This window comes from Amphiprion ocellaris, chromosome 14 (assembly GCF_022539595.1).
Source record: "Amphiprion ocellaris isolate individual 3 ecotype Okinawa chromosome 14, ASM2253959v1, whole genome shotgun sequence".
Taxonomy (NCBI): Eukaryota; Metazoa; Chordata; class Actinopteri; family Pomacentridae; genus Amphiprion; species Amphiprion ocellaris.
This window is the reverse complement of record NC_072779.1, coordinates 25,962,809-25,979,860: the sequence shown is the minus strand read 5'-3', so window position 1 is coordinate 25,979,860 and position 17,052 is coordinate 25,962,809.

Below are 17,052 nucleotides of genomic sequence, written 5' to 3'. Positions count from 1 at the left end.
TACCTCCACCTACTGGACAGTTCTGACATTGCACTCAAACTACAGGTTATCATCATAGACTGAATATGTTTATAACAACGCCTACCACTAACATTTTGGAAATTAATCGGTTCTTTTAGACAAATGTTTTCCTCTTAAATGGAATTATTGTTGTAAACCGTATGCCATTCTACAATTTAACACAGTACGAAAATGTAACAAAGGTTTAATAAACTGAAGTACAAAACTGTAAAGTTAAACTAGAAACCCCAACATGATGAAAATTAAATAAAAAGAGAGATTATTATTTAAGTCAGATGTGCAACTCCAAAAGCATTCCAAGTTGCTATTTAACCCCTTAACAAAGTGAAAAGTTCAGTGTGTATATTTAACAAAGTGCAGCATGGACACAGTGGACATTTTACAAGCCCAAAGGGGTTAAAGAAATTATTTTTCTTCCCGCTATAAAATTGGTCTTTTATTTTGGTAATGGTTTTGAATTCAATGACAGCTGTGGTCTTTGACTTGTTAGTTGACTTTAGGTGAACAGAACAGCATCTTGAAGTGACTGCTGGTTAACATGTAGTTTCAATGAATTGTATTAAAGAACAGTCAATGTGAGCACAGGGAGCAGGAGAGAAGCAAACAGATGTGAAGAGCCCACTGTGTGTTTTCTCTTCAGGTGTTTGAGCTGTGCTGCCATATTATGCTACCAAAACTCTGCAGTTTCCAAATGACCTTTATATTCCTTATTTATGTGAAGCACACCCAGAAAACATCTTTAATGTAGGCTGAATTTTGCCTTTTCAATTCCACATTTATTACAACTTTACTGTGATGAAGAGTCTGCAACAGATGAGAATAATGAGACTCACCAATAATGAATGTAATGTAATGTCAAAACTTTAAGAGCAGCCAAAGTTCAGTTTGTTGCTTCCAGCTGTCTGTAGGAGTCTTTATTTGAGTTTATTAGATACCTGCAGCAACACATGCAGTACATTTGATCTAATTATTAATTTAATTGTTCATTTGTGGTATTATAGCTGTAAATCATCATAAACTAATTCTGCAGCACACAGTTCGAGAACCACTACGTTAAACTAACCTGCTCTCACTGTGATATTAATATGAAACATAGGCTAAACAGAAACAAAATAGGATGAGCTGACTTTGCAAAGAGCACGGTGCTTTGTATTTTATGTTGATTTTACTCTGAAATAAACTGACAAAGGTGCAATTATCAATTAAAAAACAACAATTTCTGAGATGGGGTTTTATGATCCTGCTCCTGCCTCTGCCCTTCTTCCTCCTTTTCTCTTTTCTCCCATTGTTCCTCATCTGTTTGTTTTGACCTGTCTCTCTCTGGCTCCCTCTGTCTGTCTGTCACCTCTCCCTCATGTGTCTCTCTCTCTCCCTGTCTCTCACCCTCCTGCTTCACCTGCTTCACCTGCCTGCACTCTGTTTTGCTGATTGCTACAATGAGTTTCAGCTGCAGCAATCAGTTCACATCATTCACCTGTTCTCCACCTCACCTCCACCTATTTAAGCTCTGCCCGTTCATTCACTCCCTGCCGGATCATCGACCCACATGCCCTCTGTTTTTACACTCTGTTTTTCGACTCTGTTTTTCCCCTCCTCTGGATTTCCCTCACTTGGACTCAGCAGTTCTTTTGGATTCTCGCTAGCCCTGTTTTGTCCCCAGCCAGTAGCTCCAGTCTCATCTCCGTTCACCCCAGATTTCCTGAGCCTGCTTCCCTACCCCTTCTGTTCAGTTCCCCCATTTTGTAAGTACCCCTCCTTTGCTTAGTTTTGTTAGTTCTAGTTTAGTGATCTTGAATTCATATTGTTTGTTAGTGGTTTGGTTTAGTCTGTTTTCCCCCCCAATTCAGTTTTCCATTTATGTATTGTTTTAGTTCTCTGGTTAAATAAAGCCTTTCCTTAATTCACACTTCTGCCAGCCTCTCTGTGTCTGCGCCTGGGTTCCCCAGCTCCCCCCGTAACATGGGGTGAGCCTTTATTGTTTCAGCATCCTCAGAACACTTCTGGTAATACACACTTTTACAGTTATACTGCCACACTCCCTCATAATCCTGTGATTATGGAAGGCTATTATCATTTACATTGCAAAGAGCTCATAAGTGAGTCCCGAAGTGGAAGTTAAGTCCCAATCATGGGCCAGAATCTAAGACTTGACCATGTCCAAATGTCTAAAAAGCTTCCTTAAAGATCTTCAAAGAATCACTAGGAGAAGTCAGCATTCAGAAGCAGCAGGATCTATTGTTGACAGAAAATCCAGGAGCATTCCCAGCAGTGATACAACCACAAGGTGGTTGAGGAATGGCAGAAGTAAACATCTTCATATCTTAACAGCTTTTATTTTACACCTCCTAGTTAATTAGAACCACAAAACACAATAAAAAATAGTTTGCACCATGTGGACATTTAAGGGATTATTGAGCACTTTAATAAAACAGAGCCATCTGTAAAATGACTACTTACATTTGTGTTTGTCCAATTTTGACAAGTGAAAAATGTCTGTTGTTACATCACTACTGCTACTGACAGTTATTCCTGCTGCCACTAACTGATGACAATGTAAGTGTTGTCATTGTGCTGCTTTGTATATTTATTGTACGTAACACACGGATAGTTAAGGCCTGAACAGCTCTGAGTGTCTCAAAGTAAATCATCTACTGAGGCATTTCTCAAGGATAAAGTCCTTTTTCTCATTTCTCATATTTGAATTGTGTGATTTTTTTATTTGTCAGACATTCTAAATGTGTCTTAATTTAAATGACATTACATTTAATCGAGAGCTGTGCTTTTTGGTTTGACACTTTGTTATAGTTCAAGTGAATGTTACTGTGAAAACAAAGTTTTTTTTCTACATACACTGCCAGTCAAAAGTTTGGACACACCTTCTCGTTCAATGATTTTTATTTAATTATTTCATACGTTGTAGAGTAATACTGAAGACATCAAAACTACAAAAGAATACATGTAAAATTATGTTGTAAACAAAAAAAATGTAATCTTCAACATTAATCTACGATGTAGAAAATAATACAAATAAATGAAAAGCATTGAATGAGAAGGTGTGTCCAAACTTTGACTGGTAGTGTATTTTTCTAATATAAAATGTTTTGCTGAGTTTTGCGTGGAAGATCTTGTTTGGCCTGCACAGAGCCCTCATCTCAACCCGATCCATCACCAGGATGAACTGGAACTGTGCCAACTGAGAGCCTGGCTTTATCAGCTCAGCATCAGCATCAGCAGCCAATCTCACCAGAGCTCCTGTGGCTGACTTGGAGCAGCACTTGGAGTTAAGCTGTGCAGTTTTGTAGAAAGCTTTTCCAGAAAAAAAAGCCAAAAATAAAGCAGCATAGGTCAAGATATTTAGACTTTTAGTGTGGCTCAGTTCCAAAAACACAGAATCCTGCAATTCACTTTGTGCAGCTAAACAGCATCTTTTACTATGCTTCATCTTTTAAACTCCCATATGTAGTGCTGGCTTTTGGGAAGAGTATGAAGTGATGAGGCTATTTGATTCTCTCCCTGCAGTGAGACAGAGCAAGCCAACAAACTTACAATATGTATGCTGTTAATCTTGTTCTATTGCCTGGTGCTGTCTGTAGGAGTCTTTCCTCTGAATTTATCAGATACCTGCAGCAACACATGCAATACATTTGATCTGGCCTCTGGCCAGCCATCTGTTTTTTCATAGCCATGCCTGTCTGCTGCCTGCTTGTGCTCACCTGCAGCTTAAGGCAACTGATATGATCTTCCACAGTTAATAAATTGGGAAAATAAAAGGAAAAGCAGGGTGAAGTGCTATTGAATTTCTCATAATCTCAGTGTTTTGTGTATTATACTGTGCACTTTACAGCCCCTTCAGTTCTTCCTGTGGGGTTTAACTTCAAGAATCAGAGTTCCTAAAAGTTATGCATTATCACTGATGGAGGTGTGAACCATAAAAGTACTGCCTCCGATCTTCACAAAGATCCTCAAATAGCTATCACTAAAAGCAGCTTTCTTGCTTTAACAGTGGTACAAGCAGAACTCTGATAACTGAACAAAGCATGGACTCAACAAGACCCCTCAACTTTCACTGTGCTTAATGGCATTAGGTCATTAGATGTAGATCCTTTGAGTAATGTAAGGTGCATTTTGGTGCTACCAGGAATCAGACTTGTTTTAGGACATCCCTGTTGGTGGCTGCTGTGTCTCTCCTTAAGCCACTCTCAGTACATACTCTGACTTAGATCACCCACAGATGGACGTAGCCTCTGGGTCTTCAAAATGAAGCCATTACAGATGTGCTTTAAAAGAGCTTCTTTTTTTTTTCACAATCAGCAGGGGGCAACTCTTCTGGTTGCAGAAACAAGGCTGATTGTATGGAGGTATAGAAAACTGAGGATATTTCTCACTTCAACTTCAGCCGTTAACTCAGTAAACATTTTCCTGATGAGTTTATAGTCTCAAACACTTTCAAATCTCCTTCAAAACAGCATGGTGTTGATTTTGCACATTAGTTCACAAATTATGATCCTATGTAATGTAATAGACAATAACGAGGGGATGCTTTCAGCCCAGGCTCCCTTGTGATTGACAGGTCTCTACTGTGTAAACATGCATAGTGTCCTTGAGTTCTCAGTCTGATCCAAACAACCAGATTCCAAACTGGAGGCTTTGAAAACTATGGGTAACCAGGGCTATGTTTGTTTTATATACAGTGTACAGGAGCGATCCACAAGCCTTGCTGCTTCAAAGATGTTATGATCATATAGTCCTCATCAAACTTGCTCAGATCTTTATACCTGCCTAGTTCTTCTACATCCAACACTTAGCCTACAAGAACCAACTTACCATCAAATGAATTATTTGCATCATCTGTGAGGGGGCATAAAGTTTTGCTCATCAGTGTGTTTGCACAATATTATAAAGATAAGGAAAACTGTCTTTAGTCTTTATTTGTAAAATAGAGCATCATTTTATCAGATTTTGCCCCGAACTGTTAAAATAGGTAAAAATGAATTGGAATCATAGAAGTTCAGAGAGTTAACGTCTCCTTGGCGGAACTGTCCATGAACCAACTAGACACTGCCTTTCAAACCCACTGCAAAACAGGTTTAATATTAATATTTGTTTTAATTATTTTTTTATGTAAACCCTTAATCTCAAGAGTAACTAGTCTTTATGACTGCTAGAAGAATATAGTTCATACATAACTCCACCACATAACTAAGTCTGAACAGTGGTAGAGTGTTAGTATCAGGTAACATAGAACTGATATATTCATGTAATGTACCTGAAAACGATGTCCATGTGCAGTTCTAGAGTAAATTTTGTCACTGTTACTACTAAATCTCATCCAAAGAGTCCTCCACACTATTAGTGTCTCTTTTATTTCATAGGTGGTCTTTATTAAGTTATTTTTCAATTTATTTACTTGTAGATTAAGCTAGGAAATTCAGCCACAGTGGCAGACAAACTTGTCACTAATTTAGGGTGAACAGAACTGAAAATGCCTTCCAACAACAATAAAGAAACTCAAAGAAAAGCTAACATCTCTGACAATTTGTACAATACATCCTATGCCTTTTCACAGACCAGGATCTGAGGCGCTTTTGAAGGTTTTTACACTGAAGTCCTTTTGACCTATTTCTGTTAAAGAGGTTTTGTTTTCTCTGAAGTCTGTCTTGGCCTTGCGTAGACACTGTATGAGCATGAAGTCAGCCATTGTGGTAAAAGGAGGTTAATGTACTGCGGCTGTGAAAGCTGTTCCCCAGCTCTATCCTGCTCTCTGTAATTGTGTTATTGCACTATAGAATTGTCAGTGGAGTTGTCCTGCTCCAGTCAAGACATCTGAGCCAAGTCTGTGGAGGGAGGTTAACTTGACATATAAATTGCTATCTGCCAAGATGAATGGGCCTCGCCAGAGAGCATATGAGGAGAGCAGTGACCTGACATCGCTCCTGACAGACTCCGTATATCCCCAGTCATCTTTCCCCCTTCCTTTCTCTGTACACGGTGCCAGCTGCTGCTTCCTCTGATGTCTTACTGGAGCTGTCAGTAAGACATCAGGACTACCATGACACAGTGGTGGTCTGGTGTTATGTGTACATGCCCATGCGTGTTCATACAGTCACATCAGAATAATTCAAGGATTTGAACTAACCTGCTCAGCTTTGGACTACAAGCTAGTAATTATATGCTAAACTGCTGTCATACAATGGTTTAAAAGGACCATAGGGTATTGTAGGTTAAAAAAAAAGTTTTTGCAGAGCTGGTGATGAGAACACACAGCATTTCTCACATTAAAGATGTATATTTACAAAAATAAAACTCGGACATTCTCTCAGATTATAGTCAGAAATTTACAAGAGAAAAACTAGGATGAGTTTTTTTTGTTGTTGTTGTTGCAGGGCACCTAAACCATAACTGAGATACATACACCGATCAACCACCAACATTCAACACACTGACAATTAAAGGGAACAACACTAATCATGTTGTTACAGTGCAGGGTTCTGCTGGGAAACCGCAGGTCCTGGCATTCATGTGGATGTTACTTTAACATTGAAATTGCTTACTATTTCATTTGAGATAAACAACAGATTTATTGGAAAAACTACATTTGTGAAAGTTACAGGATGTGTTCCACAAGGCTCAATCCTGCGGCATGTTCTATTCACTCTTCTTATAGATGATATTTCTTCTACTAACTGGGTGTGATATAAATCTTGTGTGACACTGTCTTGTAGTGTAGTTCACATCCTGTATATTCTACTGTTAAATCCCCCTCAGCACTTTTTGAGTTACAAGTTGCACTCAGTAACCATGAATCAGTTCTCAATACAAATAAAACTAAAATCATGGTTTTTGCCTGATTCAAAAATATCAGTTATGATAATCTTCTAGTCTCTACCAAGAGGGATACAAATATTCAAAGAGTTGACGAATGCAAGTATTTTGGAATATGAAAGAATTGGATGGTAATTTTTAAATGCCATGACTAATCTGGTGAGTAAATTAGGACAAAAGTGTGTTCTATGTGTTCTGAAATGGATCGTGTTTCCCTCTGCATTGTAAATGTTAGACATGTCTGCCACAGCTACAACTCATCAACCTTTCTGTATTTTATTAGATTTATTGCTAGTCATTATTACAGCACTCATCACTGTGAGCTGTATTTTCAGCGTGGTCCTCTCTCTCTTTAAGGTCGGGTTTTATTTATGTATAGAACCTTCATTGGGTTTTTTTCCCTCTTACATTACTTTGCTGTTGTCTTTTATTGACTGTCTCCATAGAACACATTCAGACGATTGGATCCCTCTGCAGGTGTCGACTGTTTTACTGAGTTTGGGAAATCCAGTTTCACTTGGTCTGCACCTGCAACCTAGAGTATGATAGAGAACAACCTACAGATGCGTTCATTTTTATCCTGAGGGCACCCTCCCAGGTGTTACTGTTTTATTTAATTGTGTATTTGCTCTTAATGGTTTAAGTTTTTTTTTGTCTAATTGACATCTAGAACTGGCAAGACAGAGAATAGAGTTTTCTTTTACATTAAAGCATTCCATATTAAATAATAAACAAGTGTAAAGCTTAAATGTCTGACAGTGCGATAAATTCATTAGATGCATGTAGCAAATCTAGCAGATCTAATTTCCTCACCTGCCTGTCCATGAACATTTGTCTTTCAAGAGAGTGATATAACCACTCCACAGATCCATGGCATGCCAATGGAGAAGAATTCCTGTGCAAAAAATGTACAAAGTGAAGTTCGGGGACACCTAGTTCTCTTCTCTCCAGCCTTGGTTTATGTCGGTTCCCAAAGGAGTCTGCAGCGTGTCTGATGTTGGTGTTAGTGTCATGGTCTAGGAAGCAAACATCTGACTCTAGAATTTCTGAAGCAGTAGATGTTGTAAGGCTTGTAATATGTTCTTGATCTCCAAGATGATTAGATTCTCAGGTAATACTGAGATTAGGAGGAATCCCACCTAATCTCTGTCCTCCCACTTCGTATATTTTATGCTCAAAAATGTTTAATGATCTATAATAGAAATTCTTTAGTAAGTAAATCAGTTTAGGTTTAAAAGAAAGACAAACATGTCAGTAAATTGGATTTAGGCTGTTTCCTTATGGCCTTTGGATTTTTACCACTACATTATTGATATTGATTATACTAATCATTTTGAATATTGACCCAGGTATATGTCTGTGCAAACTTGTCAGCTGAACAAATGCAATTTTAAAATATTACTAAATGATTGAAATCATTTCCACACTTGTACTTACCAGTGATTATCACTGAGATTACAATTTCTTTATTCATTGTTTACTTGTTTCCAATGCAAATGTACTTGTTTTATCAATTTTCCTTGTTTAATGATTCTTTATTCTGTTTTGTTCGTTATTTTCCGTAAACAAACAACATGTGAACTATAAACACATGGCATTTTTCATCCAGTAAGTGAATTATTGCAACATTTCAAGACTGACTGAAAGACCAATGTCTTTCAGTCCATGGAGGATTCTCCACTAACATCCCGTCATTCTCCCGTGTATCTGAAAAGTGTTTCCCACCTGTTTGTTTTGTGGCTTCTCTAAACAGTTCAAAACAAAAGAGAAAACTAAAAAAGTCAAGGGAATCCAAGTTTCCATTATCCCATATATTTTTTTTGTTTGTCTCTACAGCACATTAAAAAGGTCAGTGTCAAAAAATATATTTTTGCCTGACTGTAAGTACAATAATTTAATGATTAAATGAGGCTGATTATAGTTCTGCATACTTGAATAATTCATTCTGTGAAAATATCACCAGAATTAGTGTTCTATATGTTCAGCACTAAATGGCAGGCCTTCACCAACAGAATCCCTGTAGGGATTGTAACAATTTATAGCACTCCATACATACATAAAAGGGAGTGTCACTGTGTGCAGCAGCATCAAATATTACCTCAGGTCATCCACATGTATTGTATGTATCATAAAGACAGAAGTGCATAGCATTCAAAGACACTAAAGGACAGACTTTACCTGATACTTTACACCAGCTCCTCACTGGTCGCTATATTCGATAATGTCCAGCAGGTGGTGCTGTATGATAAGGAAGTGTAGTCTGTGCAGGTGAATTATTGTTTTTGCAGCACACTAATATTACATGGCAACTACTGCTGTCAAAGCATCTGTGTATGTGATTATATAAATTTAGGACTGCTAACTGGAACTCAACAATAACTGAAGCAATGTAGACCAACACTGACAGATTGTAAATGTGGGATACAAACAGCTGCGTTTCTTCTCTTCTCTTTCAGCAGCCAGAACAAAGCATCAATATTTACAGGTTAACTGAGCAGTTGAAGTCCATGCATTCATAATACTGGCCTCACAGAGAGGTGAAGAGCAGATTAATGTAGTGTTGAGCTCTTGGCACATCCCCACAGCACATCGATGGACACCAAGGTGAAAAGAATCGTTCCGTGGTGACCTCTGTGCATCACTGCTTATTCAGAACATGCCCCACCTTCCACGTCCTCCACCTTCTCTTTAGGCCTCACGCAAGTTTGCTACAATGCCACTGGCATGGCTGTACAGTTTTTGTTCTTTCCCCTTTCATCTTAATAGATGGGCTTCTCCCCAGCCGCCGTTGGAAAAAAAAAACAAAAGCCTTATCGGCCACGACACGGCGACTCAATTGTCAATCTGATCGATGTGGGCAGCCTGGATCTAGGCCACTGCATTAGTTGTGGAGGCTCTTAGCCACTCACCGTGGATACACATCGCTGCTCGCATCTTGTTGCTGTTGCGGTGTAATTGTTTTGTTATTGCGGCTCAGACTGGCTATGATAGGGAGTCCATTTAAATGTTCACCCAGCACCCGACAGTTTAATGCTCATGACCTGCTATATTTGTTCAATGTCATCTTGACTGGAGACACAGTGAAACATCCACCCAGAGACAGTTCACCTGTACTTATTGAAATGGTTTATTAACCTTTAGTATACACGACACTCAGTGGAAAAAGTGATCTTGTCTATTAGCTGAACATTTTGCGTCCTTAACGCAAATATTTACCAGCTGTTCATGGCAGTCAGAGTTAAGAAAGCAGTCTGAAGAAGGCATCACAATGAACTGAAACAGATTAAAAAGCTGCCGCCGTCCTCTAAGAGGCACCATGATGTTTTCTTTTGATGGCATGTAATATCTCAGCAGAGGGCCCCCTCTTTCACCACCCCTCTCCTCCTGTCTCCCCTGCTAGCTGGAGGCCAAAAGCCTGAGCCGCCTCTCCAGTCCTAATAAATCCTCAGCTGAGAGTGGCGGCGGCAGCAGCAGGCCTGCATTCTTCAGGAGCCAGCACTTCCCCTAATCTGCCCTGGAGTTGGAGCAACAGTTGGCCTGGCTGGCGGGGATGGGAGAGGGGAGGAAAGGAAAGGAGGAGAGGGGAGGAGAGGGGAGGAGGAGGGGGAGGCTCCCTGGTGACAGGAGCATGATGTGTTTGTAAAAACACAGGGAATGTTGGAATTGGATACGCTTAGACTCTCGCTCTCCCTTAAGTGGGCTGGTGTAGAGATGCAGAGGCTGATTTTGGAAGATGTGTTCATTTTCTCTTGCGCCCTCTGCTAAACACAGAGACAAAGAGGAGGCATTACCCTACCTGCCACACTCCGCTTTTTCCATGATGTTTGACACTTTGATCCCCTCTGGTGTGTGTTTGTGTTGGAGACGGCAAAAGCAAGAAAAGAGAAGAGGAAACAGAGAGAGGCACTGGACTAGGAAATGCCTTACAGATGTGTGCAGCAGTGTAGCCACTTGTGTCAGCCAGGAGATTTTGTTGGTGATGAGAGGAACATAATTTTGTGCTGTAAACTACTTTTAAAGGGTCACATATGCACTGTAGGAGAGTTGAAATGTATTTGCATGTCTATAAGTGCGTCCCATTAGCTGACGGTGAAGGCGATTACCAGGCTGATTGTGTGACAGACTCTGGTCAATAGGCAAGGTTTTGTCTAGATAGATAGCTGACACAGCTTGTGCAGTCTTTATAGAGGAGATTGGGCCTCCGTGAATGAATTCCTCTCTGCTGGTCTCTAGTTTCAATTGATTGCTTTAATTTGGCCTATAATGAGTAGGAGGCCTCCTGCCTGCAATTAGTGCATGAGTGTATGTGTGTGTGAGGGTGTATGCTTGTGTGCTGTGTTTAATTACTGCAGTGGATGGATGCTGTGTGGCCCAGCAGGATCCTGCAGGAATGGGAGGATACACAACTGTGCTTGGCATCCACTGACACTTCTACCCACAGTGCATCAGGGCCAGGACTTAACTTAAAGCCTTCCTGTCTGAGGAAAGCAGCTCACTTTTACTTTACCGTAATACTATGAACCCCAGTGTTTGACCTTGTGAACTGAACTTTGATAGGCCTTGGTGTAAAGTCTGCCAGAGGAAATTGAAAGAAAGTGTGTTTTAGCTGTAAATTCCATATAATTTGACTCTAGTGAAAACAAGCGTTTCACTCTAAGGAGGCAAAGATTTGGAAAGAGTTTTTCTGAGTAAATGTGAGTGAGAAGAACAAATTTAACTACATTTACTCAGCTAGTGTACTTAACTATCGTTCTGAGGAACCTCCACTGCATTTCCATTTTATGCTACTTAAAATGCTTTTCCTCCATTACATTTCAAAGGGAAATGTTCTACTTTTACCACATTTATTTGAAAAATGCATTTATTTTTCTGAACAAACTTGACATAAAACACCAACAGAGTCTGAATCAGAGTTTAAATCAGCTTTATTGGTGTATGTGTGACTCTTTCTTGTTTCTGGAGTTGGAACAGAGTGTCCAGGGTGTGATAGTCTGCTGTCATGTTACCTGTCTGTTCTCTAATCTGGGCATGTATAAGTGCTGACTGTCTGTATAGGTGATAGTCTGTCTCTGTCCTTGATGTTGGCTGTTTTAAACCAGACAGTAACTTCAGTGCATAGAACAGACTGGATTATTGCTGTGTTGAACTGGATCAGCATATAAACACATGATAACGTTAAAAAATACAAGACACACACGAAAAAAACAGAGGGTCCTGACCTTTTCAATAGAACTTATAGATGGCAACAGTAACAGAGCTGTGAAATTTGTATCTAGAATTCCAGATGGTGCTCTAAAGGAGTTCATGTCCTCAGCATAGCAAAAACAAAATTCACCCCCAGACACCCTCCCTCTGTCTCTCATTTGTCTCCCTATCTCTCTGTTTTTGTTTAATAAAATCATGCTTGCTCATCAGCACAGGAGACCGTGCGTCTCTTCTTTCTGGGCAAGAGCAGCAGCAGCTCCCCTGGGGCATGGCGGGGGTGGTGGTGGTGGTGGGTTTGGTTCGGTGTGTGCCGCTGCTGTCGGTCTGTAGTGAATGCAAATGAGGCTCTGCTCTCCCTGATAAACTCTCTGTATATACCCAACTCTATCTCTGACTATCATGCTCTCTCCCTCACTGTCTCGTCCCATCTATCTCAAGGTCCTGAGGGTGCACATGTCGTCCTCCACCTTTGTTTAAATCATGATAACAAGGTGCACTTAGCACTCAGCTGTCACACACACACACACACACACACACACACACACACACACACACACACACACACACACACACACACACACAGTCAAAATAGTGGCTTTATTACACTGTAGGTGTGTAGATCACGAGAAGATAGTAGATTTTGATCGTATGGGATGATGCTGCACATGTTAGCTCCATGTTGCAGGTTATTCGCCAAATGCATGACCCTGGCAGACAGCAGGGGAACTTAGGTCCATGCCCAATTTCATTCTGTAAGGTTGATATGTGTCTGAGTGTTTGTGTGTGCGTGTGTGTGTGTATATATATATATATATATATATATATAATCATCAGTTAGTCTTTCAACAAGATTAGCTAACACAATGCACCATTAGAACACAGGAGTGATAGTTGCTGGAAATGGCCCTTATGTAAATATTCCATTAAAAATCAGACGTTTCCAGCTACAATAATATTAACAATGTCTAGACTGTATTTTTGATTAATTTAATGTTATCTTCATTGAAAAAAAATGCTTTTCTTTGAAACATAAGGACATTTCTAAGTCACCCCAAACTTTTGAACAGTAGTGTACAATCACATACACATATACATATATATGTATAGCAGTCATATACATATATATGTATATGTGACTGCTATCTCCATGCCATGCCTCTTTACCTTCAATTGAATCCTTAGTTGGATTTGAATGCTCATATTAGCTGAGAGCAAGTAGACCTCTCAAGCATGAATCGCCCTGTTTAGCATATGGAAAATATAATAAACTTTGTATGACTGTTTAGGCCTCATTAATAACAGAGAGCAATTATTTGTTGAAAATCTCCTGTCTCCAGTAGGACTAACCTCCACCTCAACTTAATTATCTCTCTGCTGTTTCGTGCTAATGTGAAGTGTGTAAAGCAGGCTTTTTAATGATGTTGTGTGTTTGATCGCTCTGAAGCTCCTCCACTAGTAGGATGGATACCATTTGTTTTTCTCAGTCATTAAGCAAATAATCTTATGTTGATTGCCAACAGCTAATTACACTAGCCACTGCTGGAGTCTTCAGTGCAACACAGAGTAAAGCTGCTGTACAGGTAGAGCTGACAAGCTTTTAGCAGAGCCGTTCTCCTCCATATTTCCTCTATAATCCTCATAAATATAACTTATTGTTTCCAGTAGAAAAGGAAACTATACAGCTTTTCTTTATTCACTGCTGCTCAACACTGCAGACTTTACTGACCTTGCATCCTAATGTATTTTTATAAGCCGATCCCAGAAGGCTTTAGTGCCTAGGAAGAATAAAATAAGAATCATACAGTATTATCAACTATTTATGGCCTCTACAGATCCTGCAATACAACATGACACAAGAAAAGAACACTGCAGATGGAAAACCCTGTTTTTCCCGCAGCTGCTCGTTATTGAAAGCATGCATTACAGGCTTTGAAAAACTGTAACAGCACCAGAAAGTCTTGGCATTGTTATATGTGGCTGTTCATGTGTTACATTAAAGTTAAACAATTTTGTCAGAATACATTAAAAAACTATTGTACTCCTGAGTCATGGTAATATACAGATGACATTTCTTTTCATCATTCTAAATGTCTACAAGCCTTTAATGCAGAAAACCATGTGATTTGAGCCCCTCACTTGAGGCAAAAGATGCTTTATGCTTCACAAGAAGTTGAGTCAGCTCTAAAATATGATCCTGTCCTTGTGCAGAGTATGCTCCTCTACACCGTTCTCACAGGCTTGCAAAATGATAGTATTAGGAGTGACCTCCAGCCAAACCTGCAGCTGCTCCTCAAGACATATCACATGTGCAAATGAAAAGAGAGACAGAATAAAAAGAGGAAGATGATACAGCAACCCTTGTTGCATTCAGTTCAGTCTAGTTTCACATTCAGTGACAGAAATCGAAATAACCTGATAGTGTAGTATATCTTATCACTACTGCACAAAATCAAAGGAGTGCTCTCAGACATAGTATTATTAGAAAATCATAGTCTTCCCATTATTCAAATTAGAGAATCTGACAATCTGAGTTTGCGACATCTGATCCTGATTCAGTTTGACTCATGTTAAATGTTTTCCACTATTAATGAAAAAGGAATATACATTTGCTTACTGTGATATCAGTGTCAGAAACTACAGGCATCTCTCAACATCCTCAAGTATGAATTGAATTATGATATATAGATATATAGATGTCAGCTGGTTATTTGGAACCTTTAACCCTTTCACTCAGTGTTTCACTTTTTTTTATACAGAATATATCATGAAACTTTCTCAGGTGACAGTTCTCTTAAATGTTTAAATCTGCATATGTGATATCCTATACCTAAAAATGCCCTCATGTGCCTTATCTACCAGAACAGACATCCCAATACTGGATAAAATTCTTGTTTCATTTTGTTGACATTTACATTGTAATTAGACATTATAGTTAGTGCAGAAAGTTTTTACTGGGGGGATTTTTAATAACTTCATAAATCAGAAATTACTATCAAAAAACAGAAAAAGATCTATTTTGCTATGATTTTAAATATCCTATGAATCAGGCTACGAATCATATATGAACAAACTCTCTGTACAAACCTTCAGAATAGACATAGGAATGAAGCTGGACAGTTTGGTATATGTAGGTGTTACTGAAGTGAAGATTTCTGTCTCAGAGTTGGAGAAAAATTCATTTTGAGAAAACGGCCTTTGGAGATATTTCTAATGCTGAAATCTACAGACACAAAGAGACAGTGTAGTAAAACACCTAAATGTGTATTTTAGATGTTTTCTTTCCATTAGTCTGAAAAAAGACCTGTTATGGGAGCAAAATGTCCCAAAATCTCCAAATTGACTAGTGCATGAAAGTACAGTGGTTTTGCTAGTAGTGTTTTGCCTTATGTTTAGAAAACTATTTATTTATTTCACTCTTTCTCTTCATGAAAGATTTGCAATGTTTACAGGAAGACAAATATGCATCCATTATCTATACCCACTTTATTCTACAGAAGGTCACAGGGAGCTGGAGCCTGTCCGCACTGACTCTCGACCCTGCTCAGCTTCATAGCAGGGCTAACACAACACGCTCACACCTACAGTCAACTTAGAACCATCAATTAAAGGTAGAATTTGAAACATTTCTGCAAGAAAATGTCTAAACATATGTTCGATATTTTGCTGACTTGTACACTAAGATTACTCTGTGTGTAGGGTTAGGGTTAGGGTTGGTTGTCCTGGTCCTGGTGCATTTTTCCTTCCTTCTCTTCATGTCATCTTGCTGTCCTGCCAAAAACAAAGACATCAGGGCAAAGGCCCGTTCCAATTTTTAGCCTGCCTATTGCAGACATGCACTTGACGTGGCCCAGCCGAACCCTGGAAGACGCTGAATCCCGCTGTCACAGAAAATGCACCTGTGCATGAGCACAAAGCCTCGGGGCTGCAGCCTATCCCAGCTGACTCGGGCGAAGGCAGGTCGCCAGTCTGTCGCAGGGCTACTTACACAGACAAACAATCACACTCACATTCACACCTACGGGCAATTTAGAATAATCAATTAACCTCAGCATATTTTTGGACTGTGGGAGGAAGCCGGAGTACCCGGAGAAAACCCACGCATGCACAGGGAGAACATGCAAACTCCATGCAGAAAGATCCCGGGAAAGCCGGGACGCAAACCAGGGACCTTCTTGCTGCAAGGCGAAAGTGCTAACCACTACGCCACTGTGCAGCCCCACAAAATCCATGATTTTGTTTAATGTAATGAAAAACAGAAACTACATACTGTGTGTTTTACAAATCTTGCCTTTCTTTGGCCTGTAGTAGGAAACCAGAAGAAACATCTACAACCCTTGTAGATGGGAGAGAACATGTAAACTCTACACAGAAGGGCCCTAGCCAATAAGCAAACCTCACCGGAGCCCAAAACTTTTTTGCTGTGAGGCGACACCACAGCACCACCATGTTGCCGCAGAGTGAAGTATTTAAACGCAGCATGTTTTCATGTCATTCCATTACATGTTTTGTGCATCACTTCATTTAGATTGATACAAACCTAGTTCTGACATAAGCAGTATTTTCTGTGGCATCACTGGCTAAAAATTCCACACCAACCTTTAACCAAATTGTAATTCAGGGGGTTTGAGAGGTAACTAATCTTTTGCACCTCCTCTTGGCTGTAAATGTGGCTCGTGACAGGAGACAATCACAGGTCTTTCCACCCTGATCAGATGAAAATGAAGGAATATTTACTTTTAGCTTGACAGTCGTTGCATGTTTAAGCGCATGCTCATCTGGTGGAAGAGCTGCAGGAAGAGGTGCTATATATCTTCAAATTCACTTTTCTGGTATCAGTAGGATAATTAAAGTTTAAACATGATTTTAGCTGTAAAACAAAAATTACACTTGAAAAGAAGATTTAAAATTACTTTTCACTCATCTTTTTTTGAATATGTGTGTACTTGCTTGCACAATGAAATCATTACTTTAATAATGAGGAATACTGATTATATTTGTCTTGGG